We start from the raw sequence: 19296 nt of genomic DNA on the forward strand, positions 1-19296 counted from the left end.
CTATATCCTATCTACATTAATATCTACTTCTCTCTATTTCTCTTTATCTCTCTAGCTCTATATATTTCCCTCTATATCTCCCTCTATATCTGTATCTCCCTCTATATATATCTTCTCTATATACCTATATATTTTTTGTATCTTTTTACGTGTCATAGGTGTGACAAGTATACAAATTGTAACGTTGTGTAAAATTTCAAATCAATCGGTGAAGAATTTTAAGAGATTAAAGGTTTTATGAAAGACTGAACATTTACATGTTTATTTATATGGATTGTTATAAATAAATGTTGGTGTTTTCTGTTGGGTTAGTCCTAGCTGGAGATCCCGCCTCGCGGCTGGGACAGTACCCACAGGAAGTGTCGACATTAATGATGGTTCAGGGGCGCGGAATTCCTTCCGCTGTTTTAATTAGGTGTGGAATTAGCCACTCGCCACGTCGTCTCAATGTAACTAGACTATTTCAGGTAGGCCACTCCGGGCTTGCCTGGCTCTATCCCCTCCACTCAACCCAGACGTGACGTCACCGCGCGGACAATCGCGTCGCTTCCACGCAGCGCACCGCACTAGTGTAGCGTAGGTTACCAATGTAACTAGACCAGTGTAGGCTACAGAGGCAAAATTCTATGTAATACAATATTTAGAAGACCGAATCTTTACTTTCAGTATGGGAAGAAATAATAGTAATTGTGCCGTAGCAGAGTGTTCTAATTACGGTCGTAAAACAGTAGGTGTTATTTACCACAGCTTCCCGAAGAATGTTGACCTGCAGAAACAATGGATGATTCTATGCAAACGAGCTGACAAAATTAATGTTAACAATGCAAGAGTGTGTTCAGATCATTTTTTACCGGGGGATTATGAGAGAGACTTAAAAAATGAACTTTTAGGACTGCCTGTTAAAAAGAAATTGTTGCCAACTGCAGTCCCATCTCAGCGTTTGTCTAATTTACACGGAGAAACTTCACTCAAACTGAAGGCAGAGACAGCTGTGCAGGTAAATTTATTGACATTTTTTTTGTATATATTTAGATAAATACATTTACGCTTTTGGTACTAATTGTTTACCTACAGATTTAAATGTATCTGGAAAGCGATAAGTTGTGGTGCCTACATTCAATTATAAAGGCATGTAGGCATATAAGATAGTAGGCTAATAATGTTTTCCGTGTATTTTGTAGTTAATAATCTGTCTTAATAGTATTGCAAGTATTTTGCTTATATAGAGTGATGTATGCAAATTTTTTTTTTACATTGTCATGACACCTTTCGTTTTTTCTCGCTATAACTTAATTTCTGGCTCATTTCCTCTTAACATAAATGCTTGCATCCACTGTGTATGCTTATATTACTTTATTAGTCACAAATTTGAGTTAAATAATTATTATAGGGTACCTATTTGAGTGTTATGCAATAATTGGTTAATATTTCACATAGTGTTCATGATAAAGAGAGTTGGTGCTGTGTGTAAAAATTGGATTCGAATTTGGCTCTGCCGATTTCGATTCTCAGCCCTGCCATCGCAATGTTGGTTTTCTCACATTTTCCAAAATTATTTCACACAGTGCTGAAAATTTTAGCATGCTGATCTAATGACAAGTACCTAGTTTGTAAATTTTACCGCGATGAATGCCTTCTCAAATATCCCTCTAGACATTTAAATGTTATTTCCGAGTTTTTCTTTTTTTTCCTGACCTTATAGTTAGTATATTGTTATAGTTCCAAAATATTACACTCTGAGGTTGAAATTTTGCATATAATGGAAAACTAATTAGTTCTCTATGATTGCAGTTCACTTTCACAACAATAGAACTGCAACAAAATGGTCTAATAAAATGCAAAATAACTTATAGTTGAAAATAAAATCATAATTGTAAAGAGCTCTAAAAATTATATACACGTGACGAATGTGACAATAAATGCCATGGAGACGTATCAAATAATTAATAATTTGTTAATTTAGAATTTTATAATCCCCAGCATTTCCTCTCGTTCCAAACATTTTAACTTCAGGGTAAAATTTTATCAACTTAAATAGTTTTCAAAATACGTTCAGTGATGACGACTGGGTACCGCAAAATAATAATTTAAAAAAAAAATGGGAAAAAACACGATTTCGCTAATGATGTTTACGTTTGCCAACTAGGTTTATTAGGAATAGTAAAATGTTGGAAATGTTTTAATTCGCACATGGTGCTAACAATTGAAAGGCATTTATTATTGTTTCTTTTAGGCTGAAAGTGAACGTCAAGAGCGTTGTCAAAAAAGAGAAATAAGAAAAAGAGCACTATCAAAGCTACAGACTATTTCTCCGAAGAAGAAGAAAATTGAACAGGCAACTATTACAGCTGAAATTTGTGTGGACGAGAATGAAGAAATTAAGAGGCTAAAGAAAACTATAGATGATTTGAAGAAGAGAAACACTTTTCTAGAAATTTCTTTGAACAACTGTAAAGCATCACTGAAGAAAGCTAAAAATTTGCGTTATGTAGTGAAGAAGAAGGAACCAGCAACATCACATCATGTCAGAAATGAAACAATTTCTAAAGTCAAAACAATATTAGGAAAGTGTTTTACACCTGGTCAGATTCGCTGTTTGTTGCGCAACAATAGAAGAGTAACCTGGAGTGCCGAAGACATTGCAAGTGCTTTAGCTTTACGAGCTCTTTCGAGAAAAACATACTTTTATTTGAGGAAACGCAACATTCCCTTGCCATCTCGTTCGACACTACAAAAGTGGACCAAAAATTTCACGTGCAAAGCAGGCATATTAAAAGAAGTGTTGTGTCTTTTGAAAGCCAAATTTGAAAATGTAAGTGAATTTCAAAAAATTGCAGTGCTGTCGTTCGATGAAATGAACATTGATGGCAGAATGTGCTATGATTCTTCGGAAGACACTGTAGTTGGGCCACACAAAAATGTACAAGTAGTCATGCTCAGAGGACTGTTTCAAGGTTGGAAGCAGCCGGTGTATTATGGTTTCGATGTAACGATGACAAGTGAATTGTTGAAAAGTATAATATCACAAGTAGAGGCCTGTGGAGTGAACATTGTAGGAGTAACATGTGATATGGGAGGAAAGAACAACAAAGTATGGAGGGAACTGTATGTTAACATAGAGAAACCATACTTCATGAATCCTGTGATCACAGACCAGAAGATTTGGGTCTTTTACGATGTGCCTCATTTACTTAAACTTCTACGAAATCACCTTTTAGATGATGGCGTCACATTACCCGATGGTACAAAATTTGGGAAAGCACTAATAGAAGAACTACTTAACCATCAAAAAAGTGACATTTCCATCACACATCACATATCTGCAGCTCATGTTAATGTTGCAGGACGTACTCGTCAAAATGTGAGGATGGCTGCACAGTTGCTTTCTCGCCGCACTGCGCAGGCTTTGAATCATGTTTTGAAGAAAACAACTGAATGCAATTTCGTTGAACTAGTCAACGATGTGTTTGATATTTTAAACTCTAGAATTCCAAAAGACGTCAAAACACCTCTGCGAAGTGGTTATGGGTTGTTTAATCCCAGTCAGGAAAATACTCTGAAAAGATTTTTAGAAGTTTGTCCTGTACTGCGTTTTGGCAAAAGAAATCATCCATTGCCTTTTCAAAATGGATTTTTAATATCTATTAAGTCGCTCATTGGACTGTTCCAGGACATGAAGAAAAAAAATGCAACCTACATACTGACGTCTCGGTTGAATCAAGACTGCCTTGAAAACTTTTTTTCAAGAATCCGTGGTTTTGGTGTTTTCTACAACAACCCAACACCATTTGAAATCAGAAATAGAATACGATTACTTGTGTTAACAGGCAATGCAAGTGATATTCCATTGTCAAAAAATACACCAGTTGCTGAAGAAAACTGTGAACCTTCGACTTACTGTGACGACTTGGAAGATTTATCTACTTTCATATCTAGTGAGCTTTGCATAGGCATAACAGAAAGTAGGCCTACCTTAGAACCAAACGAGGACGAAGAGGTTCAAGAACTTTTACAACATGATGTTGAAAGTGAAGTTTTCGAAAAGGAACTTCAAACGGATGTAAGACTTGATGCTTTAAAGTACATTGCAGGTTATGTGGCATTTAAATGCCAAAACGTAGACAAATCATTGGGTGTATGTCATGAGAAGGGTGACATAACCAATGTAAAAAATGATTGGATTTCAGTCATTTCTCGTGGAGGACTTCTGCATCCATCTCCAGAATGGTTGGATAAAGTCAGGCAGTTCGAAATTTTATTTTCAGTGTTTCATGGCCCACAAATTTCTAAATGTAAAAATGTTATTACAACTCTGACGGCTCTGTTGCAAAATAAGTTTCCCGAGTGCCACAAGAAGGCCATTCATTTGTTTGTTAAAACAAGGACATTTATTCGTATAAGGCATTTAAATCATGTAATGAAAATGAGTGCAATGAAAAAGTACGCAGCAAAAAAGAACAAGCTGTGGGTACAATCTTCTTGTGCTAAACAATAAGTCTGGTAGGTTTTCTGTAAAGGCCTACTTCTGAAACACTTGCTGAAATTTTTAAATCCAACTTAAAATATCAATAGAGCATGCCTAACTATAAATGTGAACAATCATGTGGTTAAATGTACAACATTCATTCAACTTAAAAATTCACATTTTAAATTGTTTGCTAGGGAGTTAGTACAGTGTTTGACTTATAAAAAACTAAAACTTAAGTACTAAGTAGGCGTGTGCATTACTGATAAATATATAAATCATATATATATATACAGACATTCAAGAAACTAGAGAAAATGGATAACTTCCTAAACATTATAAATATTTGTTGTCTGTAGGATACCAATTTTAGAAATTGGACATTTTTATAAAGGGACGACGTGATTATTATCTTTTATTCTATTTGCAGTTAAGTTACCTAAACATTATGATGTTGAGGTTCAAAACGTAATTTGCTTTGTATATAAATATTAGAGTTGATGTAAAGTTTGTAAATTTTAACAATTACTTTCGTATCGGTATAATATATTCGTTTAAGTACATTTTGTAGTTAATTATGTATTTTCATTAGGGTACTAGTAATGGTCTGGGATAGTTTAATAGCGTGTTGAAGAAGTGATTACCTATATCTAACAGTTTACTCTTGTAAAACATAGATGTAGATAAAAGCTAAATTTTTATTTTTTTAAAAATAAGTTTTAATAAATTTTGCTTAGTTTCTATAATTTTTTCCATCAATAAATACTAAGTCATCAAGTGGTTTTGTATGTATATTATTACATTCAATGTAACAAATAACTTATGTCTTTGCAAGTGTTATTAAATTAATTTATAAGTCAAATTATTATTAGGTTTCATTCTTGTAAATTACATAATAAATGCAAGTGTCTGCTATTTATTGATAACCAACCATGCACACAAAATTTAAATATAATTATAGGCTAAATATGCGCGATAAAATGATGGCAAATTTTAATGAAGTACCCGAATATAATTAAATCGGTATGTACATATTTCTACATGCAATAGATGCAATTGGTATAACATGTATTTACTATTCTTGAAGTACAGTAAAATGTTGAAGATGGCATAAAACTACAAGTGATGCTGGCAGTTTTGGTGTTTGTGAGCAATGAGAAACGCATGGAATTGTAAAACACCTGGAGAGTAGTGCGGCTCGCGCGTGGTGACGGCAGGTGTCCGCGCAGTGACGTCACGCCAACCAATAGCGGGCGGCTAGCGGGAGTGGCCCCCCCTGACGTCGTCTGACCCGGGGGCCTGCGTGACGAGGCGGCGGGGTGGAGGGAGGGCGTGCCTTGTTGCGTGCGAGAGACGGGAAGAGACGTGGAGAGACGGGAAGAGACGGGAAGAGTCGGGGAGAGACGCGAAGAGACGGGAAGAGTCGGGTAGACTGGGGTGAGACGGGAAGAGACGGGTAGACTGGGGAGAGACGGGGTGAGACGGGAAGATACGGTTAGACTGGGAGAGACGAGGAGAGACTGGGAGAGACACGGGGATTGACGGGGAGAGACGGGGAATACGGAGGGGCGGGGAGAGACGGCAAAAGACGGGGAGTGACGGTAAAAGACGGGGAGAAATAGGTAGAGATAGGGAGAGACGGGGAGAAACAGGGGGAGAGAGATAGAGAAGTTGGGGTCGAGATGTTGGTTGCGGGCGTGGTCCGGTAAGCCACGGCAAGTTATCGCTCTGCTTCACGGTCAACGAGTCGGAAACACCACGGGAATGTTAAGCACGCTCCCCCGACACCCACGATAGTGCCTCACTCTCATTCGCCAGTACTTCCTACACCAGGAGTGGCCAGCGGGTAGTCAGCGAGGGCAAAATAAAAAAAAAAAAAGAATTTGACCTCTAACTGGCCAATTTTTACCTTGCATCTTTTGAAGAGAAACTTTTTTGGGCGCGTTGGGAGTAATATTTGAAGGCCGAATTCCAATGCAACGTTTTATTGAAACATTGATAGAGACGTTTCTGACGCGAAAATTCAAATTTCTAATAAATAAAAAAAATTAGGACCCTTAAATACTTAATTAGAAATTAAGGCCAAAATAGTTCACAGTGTGTTATTTTTAGAAAATTGTCTTATTTCTCTCTCTCTCTCTCTGCCGTTTTAACCCCTCACGATATACTTACGAATTAAAGTTTGAATTTTCAAAGAAGTTTCACCTCTATCACCTGTACTGAGCTACAAGTGTTTTTTTTAATACCAAAATAAAAAAAACCCACGTCCCACCCTTAAGTCTTGATTTTGTGTAGTTTTATTTTATTGTATAACACAAATATAAATGAAAGCAAATGATATTTTTTTATCTAACTCACGTTTACAGTTCAGTTAGAAAATGTAATGTATTAAATTTCTCAAGAATAATTTACACTTATGTTACTTTTTACGCGAAAATATTTCGAGACTAGGCAAGATATAATTCACACCCGCATTCAGTGAACATTCTTATCTTCAGTTCGCCTGCTGATGTTTTCTTTTTTTAATGTACCATCTGTGGAAATAAGAGGCATCGGAATATTTCACCGACCTCGGAACTTGCCCATCGGTTTCAAACAGGAAATTTGTACTGTGTAATTAAAATGATAAAAAAAATTATATATATATAAAAATTGGTTGTCAACAAGGTCTGTTTACGGACGATAGTTTAACGTGACGTCATAACAAAACATTGTTGAAATGATTGCATACTTTTATGAATAAAATTAAATAATTTTTATTGAATTATCACTATTTTGTATGGATACAAAGATGAAGATCTACAATTTTATTGATAAATTTAACATAACAAAGATATTGGTCAATAGTTTGTGACTAAAGTTTAACTGTTGATAATATTTCAAGAAAATAAATACCGATAAATGGTTGAACACACAACATCGGTATACAACAACTCACTGACTGATACAAACTTAATTCAAATATTTTATGTACAAAAGCAAAAAATAAAATTAATTGTTTGTTTGAGCTTTATTTATAACATGTTGGAATGATAATGCTACAGTTACTAAAAACTAAAACGCTAAAAAAAAAAAAAAAAAATTTTTTTTTTTTGCAAAACTCCGTTCCCCCGGAGAAACCCCCGGAATGGCCACCGCATGGGGAGCCCAAGAAAAGAAACGGGCTCCCCATTTGGAAGCCACCTGGAAGGTTTTTTTCTGTTCCACCCACCGTTTCTTTGGTAGCCTGACTTGTTACAAGGGATTGTATTCATACCAGAGAAAATGCCACCATTTTGTCTGGGCATTCCGCCTTGGAGGAGCCGGGGCGCGAACCCGGGTCCTACAAGTTACAAGGCAGGCGCTCTACCCCAGAACCAGAGTGGTAGAGCGGATACTTGCAGTCTTCTTAGCACTGGCATGATGTTATTCCACAAGTTTACTATAGTTTCGTGTGTCCTTAACACGTGCAACCTCGGTAACGAACAAATATATGTGTTCTTACGTTGTTCGTTCAGCATGAATTATGTAATTTCATAACAGTGAAATATGGTTGGTATAACTAGTCTGGCAATTTTTAAGTCGATTTCTTGCAAACAAACATACAACAATTATATAGAAATATAGACTTGTTAAAAAATATGTAAGAACTTGCACTGTCGATGGTAATGTTATTTTGAAATAAATGTTACATATTAAAAGAGTATGTTTAGTTAAAATACTTGTGTACTTACAAGCATGAAGTTATTGTATAATCATTCTATTTATTTGGTTTTAAAGCCACAGAAAAGTTAATTTTTTATATCACTTTTGGCTTTATTTTGTTTTATCGTGCTTAATATGCGCAGCTAATACTGGAAAGCTATTCAAACAACTGTTTGCAGATAACTTTAAATATTGGAGGTACTAAGGCAACACAAAGCATAAATGATAACACTATTTTGTAATGAACTTTAGGGCTGTTGTAATTAATGGCCATAACAATTATTTACTTTAAAATCAATAAGCCTGAGGCTAATTTTTGTTGGGCACAAGATGACGCAGTGACATTTTGTCACACGCTTCCGACACAAGTGCAATTAATATTATATTCAGCATCAAATTTATTTCTCTCACTTTTAAAAATACTTATTACACCTCTATTTATATCCCAGACGTTAGTATTTAGGTACTCACTTCGTACAAATAACTTCCAGGAATGAATTTGTATCACAAATTATGTATTAACACAATACATTTTTTAACACAACACTTAAAAAATTATTGAATTTGTATTTTATATTATACATTATTGTTTGCAACGTATTTATAACGTGTTAGTTGTCTTCTTTTTTTCTTTCTCCCTCTCTCTCTTTCTCTCTTCAAACGCCATGCAGATTTTTGCGCTCGCTGACAGCTGCAGATGCAGCACGAGCGCCATCTGCATCTGCAAGCCGCATCGCGCGCTTCTACCTGCTTCCTGTTACACATTTCCGTCACATCCACGAAATTACTCTCACCAAATAAATGAAGATGCCCTTATACCGAGAGCTAAGATGTTACACATATAAAAAATTAAAGAATGAAGAGCGATAGGAGTCGAAAAAAAAATTATAAAAAAAAATTTGGTTCGGGAAAGGAATGGGTCGGACATAAAAATTTGGGAACTTTTCCTCGTGAAACTTTTCGTGTGCAGACTGAAGTCTGCCAATATCGGAGAGAGCGAAACTCCTGTCGCCCTATCACGTTATTGGGGGAGAGAGGGGGGGGGGGTGGAAAAAGGGAGGGGGACTACCCCCCTCCTTATGAATATGCCCCGTGGCTCTGGCATCCAGGGTGGTAAGAGGGTGAGTTCGGCTCGCTATACGAGGAGACGAAAGGAAAAAAGAGGGAAAGAAGGCTGGAACATATATATTTTTCTGCCTTTCTCCTTCATGATGAACTTTGAAGAGCTCTCTGCCCCCCTCGGTATTTTCAAACACGTGCTCTTTCGAGCACGGGATGAAGTGCAGGGAGCTTCAGTTACTTCAAGAGAAGAGCATACCCGAGAGAAACTCTATAGCCTCTTCCTAGTAGCTTGTCTCGAAAGTTGACAATTTTCAAAACGTAGTACCAATGACATACGCATCCCTCTGCCACTGTCATGTCAAAAGTGTTTGTAAACAACATTTTTGGGGAGTAACTTTAATTGATGAGACTGAGACCTAGGTTTTTGAAGTCATATTGGCCCCACCCGCAAGATAGAAGCTTTAATGATACAGAATTTCCATAAAATAATGTCCCAGTTTCAACGGTATATTATAACAGTTTAATCTAGACTATTTACAATACATCATACATCAAATTGAAAGTAAACTAACCTAGCTTTTCTTACAAATGTTCAATATGTGCACCTTTAGTTATAAGGCACACATCCAACTTAAAGTCCAATTCTTCCCACACTTTTGTTAACACTTCCGGAATATTGGAAGCATTAGCCTCTTCAAATCTGGTCTCAACTCTGGCAAATCATTAGGTAGCGGCGGAACGTAGACACGATCTTTTATAAAACCCCGCTGGAAAAAAAAAATTGCATGACCTTATGTCAGGTAAATGTGGAGGCCAGCGAAAAAGAGCTCTGCCGTCTCGACCACTACGACCTATCCAACGGTCAGGGACTTCGATGATCAAACACACTCGTACAAAGAGATTCCAATGGGGAGGGGCTCCATCCTGTTATCAAATAAAGTTCATATATATATCAAATAAGGTTTATATGTATAGATTATTAAATCAAAGTATGCAATAAAATATTAATTATCTTTTAAAAAATGACCAATGAGTATTGTTATGTGAAGTATTCACGTGACTGAGGCTTGAAATGGATTTTTATTGAACCATGTTTCATTTTCGGTAATTTGAAATGAAATATTTTATTGAATCGGATGTACATATGGATATCGGAAGTACATACGGATTAAGATGTGCATATAAGTATATTTTAGGGTCTTGAAATAAGTTTTATTCTGGTCAGCAAACATACTTGCATAGAGAAGTGTGCAGTTAGAACCCTCTTACATTGGGAGACGACGCAACATTGACTTCGAATCATATAAATAATCATAATAGTAGAGATAAAAACAGAAGATGCCATCTTGGTTTCAAGAGTTTTTTTAGGTCACATTTTTCCATCGGTTAATCTCCAAAATTTTGACTTCGCTAAAACGTAGTACGTAACTTACTGGAATGCCTGAATATAATAGTAACTATCTATAACTATAAAACAGTTTCGTGACTGACTTACTGACAGGCAACGCGCAGCCTGAAAGGTGGATCTAGAGTTTTGAAATTTTGGAGCAAATATTTTTTGAGTACTCCAGGTGTACACTAATGAGGTGATTTTTTGAAATTCCATTCCTAAAGGGGCTAAAATAAGCGGTAAAGTTTGTATGTAGCGAAATACCACTCAATGGCTCACTGGTCACGAATTATCAGCAATCTATGATAAATGGAAACTTGAAGTTTGGCAAGGGAATTCCTTTTGCTACGTAGGCATCCGACAAGAAAATAAGGTTCCAAGGAGGGTTGCAGAGGTGTTAAAGATCAATATGTCTTTTGTTGACGTGACAACGTCTAATAAATCGATGAACGCCTGCTGCACGCACGAAAAAGTGTCCCGTAACGCACATTGTCCCGTTACGCTCATTGTACGCTTGCGCCGCATCCATCACTATTCCACTCGATTGGAACAACCATCGATTTGACTTTTTCGAGGCACATTAAACTTGAAACACTCCCTTTCGTTTCCTACTTTTCCTATCATCGTCATATCCTTAACAGAATAACACAGATTGGAAGAAGTTAAATAGCAAACATGTATAAAAGTTATAGTTAAAATAATCTGTTCATTAAAGTAATAAACATATTTGAATTAATCAGTGCAAATAAAAGTAAATTTATCAATAAAATTGTAGATTTCATTTCACTCCTTCTTTGTATCCATACAAAATAGTGATAATTCAATAAAATTGATTAAATTTTATTCATAAAAGTATGCAATCATTTCTTCAATGTTTCGTTATGACGTTGCCACGTTAAACTATCGTCCGTAAACCGACTTTACAGACAACCAATTTTTTTCTTTTCAATGCTGTTGCATTACTGGTGCTTTCTTCGTCTCCATGGCGACGGCTATTGCATTGTTGATGCCTTGCGCGTCTCCCGGCGGCTTCTGTTGCAAGCCCGCAGGCGGCGCTTCTAGGGTCGAAGCGCGTTTTGCGAAGGAGCAGTCCCGGTGGGAAATCAGGCGGATGGAGGAAGGGGAAAAAAAGCGCGCATCGCGGTTAGCAAAGACACCCAGAAAAACCTATTTCCTAATTCTCTTGAGCAAAGACCTCCTGACCCCCCCCCCCCAACATCTCCACAATTACAAAACAATAAAACTTCGTTCAACTACGGAAGAGGCGCGCGAGAGGTTTACCCTGCGAAAATCAAAAAAATCGAGCATGCGTGCTGAGTAGCATTTCGTCCAGGGACCGGACCCATCAGGTGAATTAGTGGGCGATTTTGAGAATTAATAATTACATGTATACATAGAGACATATACTTATTGTTTAGAGTCATGAGTAAACGATTCGCCCGTCGATAAGTGAACAAAGAGAGTAACTTTAATTGATTATAATTTGATTTTACGATGTTTAGTTTCGGAAGTACATTTTTGTGCTCTGACATTCTCGATAATATTTTTAAAAATAGCAAGTAGTAGTTTGTGTGGATCGAGTAGGAAGTCATTCAGGTCTATTCATCTTACCCATTTGCCCATTTTACTGTGTTGATCCATGAGTTATATTGTGGTTATCACTCTTGTGTGAGAAATAATAATTACGGCTGATTGTAATTGTTTCTTGTTATCATATTGATGACGCTGCGTAGAGAAATCTTGTTATTTTTCGATGCCACTTTCTCCATACCAATAAGGGGAAGACAGAGAGTTACATTTGTATTGCAGCTATCTGTCGAAAAATAGTAACGGCATGTTATGGAAATTTGTAATGCTGTCTCTCACTTCACCTCCTGCATGCTTGAAGTCCTTGCGGGGTTACTTCAGGGCAGAAGCCCACAAAAAGTGAGAGAGCTACGAGAGGCAGCAAGTCACCAACCGCGACGGGAGCGAGTGAACCAGGAGAGCGAGTGAACCAGGGGAGCGAGTGAACCAGGGGAGCGAGTGAACCAGGAGAGCGAGTAAACAGCGCGAGTGCCCACAGACTGGCGGGGGTTAAAAACCCGTGGCATTCCTACCGAGGGATCAGGACTAGAAGTAATGAACTGAAGGTTGCCCAGCAAGTGCAGACAGTAGACAACGTGAACCGTTGCTGGAGTGTTTTTTTTTTATCTTGGCGGGAGAAGGGGGCAATTTTTTCAACCAGATGAAACTACGTTCTTCTGAACGATTCTTTAAATGGAGAGGTTTGATTTAAAAGTTTTTTCATGGACCTAAAGCCATAGCTGTAATCAGCGATAACCATGAAGTAAGTACAGAGGTGGAGTACATACTGTGTGCACGAAAGGTGCCACGAGGCCCGTTCGCTAGACACAACTGAATCAAGGATAGATACCGAAAAAGATAAAAAAAAAAACATTTTCTTCATGTTCTTTTAAAAATAACTATAGCCACAGAATTTAATGCGTACATTAAAAATGCTTCGAAACTTAATTTTTAATTAACAATTCGTCTTTCCTTCCATCACCAGCAAAGAAAACTTCAAAAAATTTTACAAACGTTAATAATATCTAAATTTTACATATTATTACTTGGCTTATAATCGATTAAATGTATAATCGATCAAATAATATGAAATCGATTAAATGTATAATCGATTAGAAAACATATAATCGATTAGCTAATGTATAATCGATTAAATGGTTTGGGGTGTGGGGCAGTATTTAGCCAACAATCATGGCTCGGCGCGCTGAGGCCCGGGCGCTCCTCCGTGGCAACAACCCTTCACCATCGAGGGTCGCGAGGCGAGGACATCCCCCTCACCCCCGAGGCAGTGAAGCCAGGTGCGGTGACGTCACCCGGGGGCCAATCAGATAATGGCGCGAGCGCCGGCGGGGGCGCGGGAGAAGAAGAAGATTCGGGGGCCGGGGGGGGGCGGACATCGATCCGGGGGCAGTTTTAGACCACCGGCCCGCCCGTCGTCCGCGGGACTCGTACTCCTGCCTCGGGACACGACTTAAGACGAGCTTGACCAGTACTACACCACTTAACAAAGAGTTCGTCCAAGACACAACCAAAAAGACGAGTTGGTCCAAGACGACGACTTGAGACGAGCTGGTCCAAGACACCACTTAATAAAGAGCTTGCCTAAGACAAGACGACTTCAGACGTGATTGTTCACGAGATGACTTAAGACGAGCTTGTTCGAGACGTAACTTAATTAAGATCTTGTACAAGCTCGTATTGGGTTACCAAGACATCACTTAATAAAGAGCTTGCCTAAGACAAGACTTCAGACGTGCTTGTTCAGGAGATGACTTAAGACGAGCTTCTTTGAGACGTAACTTACTACGATCTTGTACAAGCTCGTATTGAGTTGTCAAGACATTACGAGCTTGTCCAAGACACAACTTAAACGAGCTGGTACAAGACACGATTTAAAACGAGCTGGTCCAATAAGTACACCTCTTAGGACGAGTTTGAAAAAAAAAAGACACTGTCCTAACAATGATACGACTTGACCAAGACAGTGGTGTTCAACTATATGTTTAACACCCAGCATTTGGCTGTCACACAAAGACATCACACAAAATATTTTTTTATAGAACTGGCTATTGTTTCCTGCGCACTGGGTAATCGTTGGTGAGCACTTAGAAATATGAGCCGATAAATTACAAAAGGACATTTCTGAGAGATGTTTTCAATGAAAGTGTGACCAAATAGAGGTCCCAGTATCATAATTATCTGCAAACCAAACATTCGCAACTATAGGGCTGGTTTGTGAGAGTTATGGGTGTTACAGGAACAGTGCAATGTAGATTAGGTATTGTTTAACATATTTTAACAGTTTTTTTTAAATTCCTACAACCACACAGTTTTCTCAAGGAGAATAGACAAGAACTGGAAGACGCCATCTTGGTTTCAACAATTTTTAGACCATAACAAATTCTCTATATTTTTATTTTCATAATTTAGCTTTGTTAAAACATAGTATTTATTTTTAAGGAATGCCTGAAGTTAAATTAGTTTCCCCCGTGGAGTAATAAGCGTATCTAACTTGTTCTTGGGAATGGCTACAGCTGTAATAATACTGTTCGTAAAGCCTACACCATGTTATATTTGTTAATTTCTTAATGTGCGATCTATTCGTTAACCAAGATTTATTTTCAATATTAAACGATACAAAATAATTATGGCCTAAAACCAGTTGAAACCAATATGGCGTAAAAGGTTCCTATTATTCCCCCTTAATTTATGATTTCCCCACGGAATTGTCAACTTCAACTGATGTAAAATATGTCATTTGAGTTAGTTTACAGATGCTACTCCAACACATGTTTAAAGGCACTAGTAATGAAATATCACGGAGTTACGCTGTTGAAACTCGGACATACAAAGTGCTACGGGAATACATAACCTCAATGTCCGCCATGACACGCGTTTTTGACAGTGACAGAACCTAAGCCGCTCGATTGTCACCATGGCCGCTTACTTTCCCCAACATCCTTTGGTTTCCGTCGTGTTTCGCCTCGATTAATATTATACTTCCTACAAACATATAAATGTGACACAGTGGCGGATGTAGGAATCTATTTAAATGGGGAGGGGCGTTAGGGAGGAAAAAAAAATTAAAATTTGAACACGTGCATTGAAAATAATCTTTCATTACTATTAAAACAATTTTTTTTTTAGAAATTGATCAAGTCTTTTTCGCTTTTATTGGAGCCGTTTCATTCTATTGTTTAACCCCCTCCCCCCCCTATTTTTTTTGTGCTGTCATCTGCGCGTAATGGTGGCCAACCGGCCAACCATCGTGCGAGGAAATCTTCTATAATATCAAACAGGTTAAGGCGGGCCTTTTTAACCAATATTGTTCGTGATTATATTTAAACATTATTATTTAAATCAAATATTGCAAAAAAAAACTGTAAATAATATTTGAAAATTAAAAAGAATGCAATTTTTCATCAATGTTTTCTTATGACGTTATCACGTAAAATTATCGTCCGTTAACCGACTTTACAGACAACCCCCCCATTTTTTTTTTTTTTCATGTCTTCTAAAGTCGCGCTCGGGCGACCGAAGAGGAAGCCGTTGAGTCGCGCGAGAGAACATACACACGACTAAGAGTGTGTGTGTGTGTGTGTGACCTTTACCACGGGCGTCCCTTTGGGACGGGAATAAACACCGCACGGGGCGCGTCGACGCTGGCGTCCCTCTGTGACGTCACGGCGCGTGTGGGCGTCACCCTTCCGCCTCCATGCAACCCCCCCCCCCCTCACCAATCCCCACTCCATCACCGGAAAAAACCGCCACGCGTCATCCTTCACCTCCGCACCCGCGCGTAGGGAGACCACGACCCGCCATCTTGGATTGTGACGACGCGGCGACCGTTTTTTTTATGACCTTCACCTAGGCCGCCATTTTGTACGACGTTATGTCCGCCATTTCAAATTTTATAATGTCACGTCCGCCATATTGAATTCCGCCATTTTGAAAACAAGATGTCGCATCCACAATTTTTTTTTAATTCTATTTATTTTCCGCTATTTTCCCCGCAGTTTTGAATTTTATGACGTCAGGTTGCAATTTAATGGCGTCATCTGTTAGAACCCCCTGTGAGGCCATCCGACGTATTGAAAATTCGTAATTATTATCAGAAAAAAAAATTGGTTGTGTGTAAAGTCGGTTTACGGACGATAGTTTAACGTGACAACGTCATAACAAAACATTGATGAAATGATTGCATACTTTTATGAATAAAATTGAATCATTTTTATTGAATTATCACTATTTTGTGTGGATACAAAGAAGGAATGAAATGAAATCTACAATTTAATTGATAAATTTACTTTTATTTGCACTCATTAATTCAAATATGTTTATTACTTTAAAGATAAGATTATTTTAACTATAACTTTTATACATGTTTGCTATTTAACTTCTTCCAATCTGTGTTATTCTGTTAAGGATAGGACGATGATAGGAAAAGTAGGAAACGAATGGGGGAGTGTTTCAAGTTTAATGTGCCTGGAAAAAGTCAAATCGATGGTTGTTCCAATCGAGTGTAATAGAGATAGATGCGTCGCAAGCGTACAATGAGCGTAACGGGACACTTTTTCGTGCGTGCAGCCGGCGTTCATCGATTTATTAGATGTTGTCTCGTCAAAAATTTAAAATGCTTTTTTTTAAAAAAATAAAAACACACGTCATGGAGCTCGGAGTCCTCGGTTTAGACGGTGCATTTGTAAAGAGTTGAGACGCAGGAGCGACCTGGTACAAGACGGGTCGACGGCGGAGCCCGCTAGAGTGCAGGGCGTAGCTCCCAGCGCTATACACTCCCACCCCCCCCCCCCCCCGCAGGCCCAGAAGACCCACGAGGCTGCCAGCCTTCCATTACCTCCCTCCCCCTCTCCATCCATCCCCCCGCCCCCTCCACAAGTGCTGCCCCATCCCTCAGGCCATGGGGCCGCGCCCAGCGGGGCAAACAAAAGAACACTAGAACACTCTGGAAGGAAGAGGGTTAGGAGGCGCACAGCGCCGCACTAGTTACTCCCTGCTTCCCTCGAGACTCGGATACACTCTACATTCCAGGTTCCCCCCCCCCCCCCACCCATTTTAATGACACCATACACATCTTTTTTATCTAAGAATATTTCATTCGGATTTTCAACAATACAAAGCATTAACTTCTGGAAGAAGCCTTCTTTTCACAGACGAGAGAGCCAAACGCCCGATCGTGCATCTTCGGTTTTTTTTTTTTTTGGGTTCATTGTAAATAAATATGACGGTGTTGATAAAAGGTCAATTAGGTTAGGGTTAGCTACATTATAAATACTTTAAAACATTGTGGACGGTTGATTTGGTTAGGATAGCTACATTAAAGATACGGAAAAAAAAAAACCATGAACTTCGGGGAACTTCGGGGTTTTGGCTCTCTCTCGTCTGTGAAAAGAAGGCTTCCCTTAAATTCTGTGCTAACGTGACGACTTTTGTCGCCATGTACAAAGCATTCGCGAACAACTGAGTGACACGGAATTTTTAAAAAAAAAAATATGTAGTTAGATACACACGTTAGCAGTTATACTTCTATGAGATTACTCAAATATTAACCTAAAACATTTTACTACAAATATTATAAAACTAAGTATATCTATGTATATATTTTTTCCCCGCCTTAAACGACAGAAATCAGTCTGTAAATACTTCTTAGAAATAAACTTTAACCTTATTGAGTTAATCTAACATTTGACAGTAAAATTTTAATATTAAAGTATACGATTACTGTGCAGTAAAAAGTGAGTATAAAAATATTAATATTCTCATATATAGTTTGAATAACGAAGAAAACGGAGTCTTTGTAGCAATATAACCTAAAATTTAAGAACATGATTATTTATCTTTTTAATGCCTACAATTACTATGCAATGCGTATTTAATAGTAATTTATGAGTTATTTTACTAACGTCATAAAACAAATTTGTTGTGTTTAATATTTTTTTCGTAAAAATTGAGAAAAAGTCTCTGATTTTTATCACAAAATATTTTCTTATGTTACACAATTATATTTTACTAAGTTAGTATTTCTTATTTCATATTATATTCGTATTTTCTTATATATTATTAATATTAAAAATAGTTACTTTGTTTTACAAGTTTTAATGTTAGATTAAACAATTAATTTGTATATCCAAAAAAAAACAACAGTTTGCTTATAGTTTTAAGTTTTCACTTCTGTCGGCAGTCCTCATGACTGCTTTGAATTTATTTTTTTGACGTGATAAGGCAACGTCTTATAAATCGATGAACGCCGGCTGCACGCACGAAAAATTGTCACGTTCCACCTGAGCCGGGCGTGCAAGAACCGCCCAACCACCGTGCGAGAAAATCTTATATAATATCAAACAGGTTAAGGCGGGCGTTTTAACTAATTGTTCGTGATTATATTTGAACAAATTATGTAAATTAAATTTGCAAAAAAAAAACTGTAAATAATATTTGAAAATTAAAAAAAGTATGCAATTTTTCATCGACGTTTTCTTATGACGTTATCACGTAAAATTATTGACCGCAAACCGACTTTACAGATACTTTTGTTTACGTTATTATGTTTAAGACATTTTTAATAAATTCCTCATTGTTAGAACTTCCTTTTTTTATGTTGGCATTTCTCGACCGCGCAGTTATTCCTGCGGCCGTTTTCAGCCTGCGCAGTTGCGTCCCCTGGTGCTGCTTTGTGGCTTGCCGCCACGGCCCTACTCGTGGTGGGAAGACAAGTCGTCTGCATCATGCATGTCGGCGAGCGGTAGATCCCCTTTGAGATGTGAGGGGAGTCTAGTGGGGATGGAGGGGGAAGGGGGGTAGACGCAGCTGCTAGCGACCTCAGCCCTCCAAGTCACGTGCGTCGCTTCCGTCTCACGTTCGCAGCTGGAAAACGGAAAAAAAAATTGGTTGTCTGTGAAGTCGGTTTACGGACGATGGTTTAACGTAACAACTTCATAACAAAACTTTGATGAAATGATTGCATACTTTTATGAATAAAATTGAATCATTTAATTGAATTTCATTATTTTGTATGGATACAAAGAAGTAGTGAAATGAAATCTACAATTTAATTGATAAATTTACTTTTATTTGCACTCATTAATTCAAATATGTTTATTACTTTAACGAA

This window comes from Bacillus rossius, chromosome 16 (assembly GCF_032445375.1).
Source record: "Bacillus rossius redtenbacheri isolate Brsri chromosome 16, Brsri_v3, whole genome shotgun sequence".
Lineage (NCBI taxonomy): Eukaryota > Metazoa > Arthropoda > Insecta > Phasmatodea > Bacillidae > Bacillus > Bacillus rossius.